Raw genomic sequence first — 447 nt, 5'->3', positions numbered from 1 at the left:
ACACAGACACACTCACAGAGACACACACACACAGACACACTCACACACTCACACACAGACAGAGACACACTTACAGAGACACACACACATTACACACACACAGACACACTCACTCACAGACACACAGACACAGACACACACACACACTCACAGACACACACACTCACAGAGACACACAGACACACTCACAGAGACACACAGACACATTCACGAGACACACACTCACAGAGACACACAGACACATTCACGAGACACACACTCACAGAGACACACAGACACATTCACGAGACACACACTCACAGAGACACACACACATTACACACTCACAGAGTCACAGACACACACGCACGCTCACAGAGACACGCACACACACTCACAGAGACACACAGACACATTCACGAGACACACACTCACAGAGACACACACACACTCACAGAGACACACACA

Source organism: Sinocyclocheilus grahami, unplaced genomic scaffold (assembly GCF_001515645.1).
Source record: "Sinocyclocheilus grahami isolate Dianchi unplaced genomic scaffold, SAMN03320097.WGS_v1.1 scaffold1890.1, whole genome shotgun sequence".
In the NCBI taxonomy this organism is placed as follows: Eukaryota; Metazoa; Chordata; class Actinopteri; order Cypriniformes; family Cyprinidae; genus Sinocyclocheilus; species Sinocyclocheilus grahami.
Note: the sequence above shows the minus strand (reverse complement) of the source record.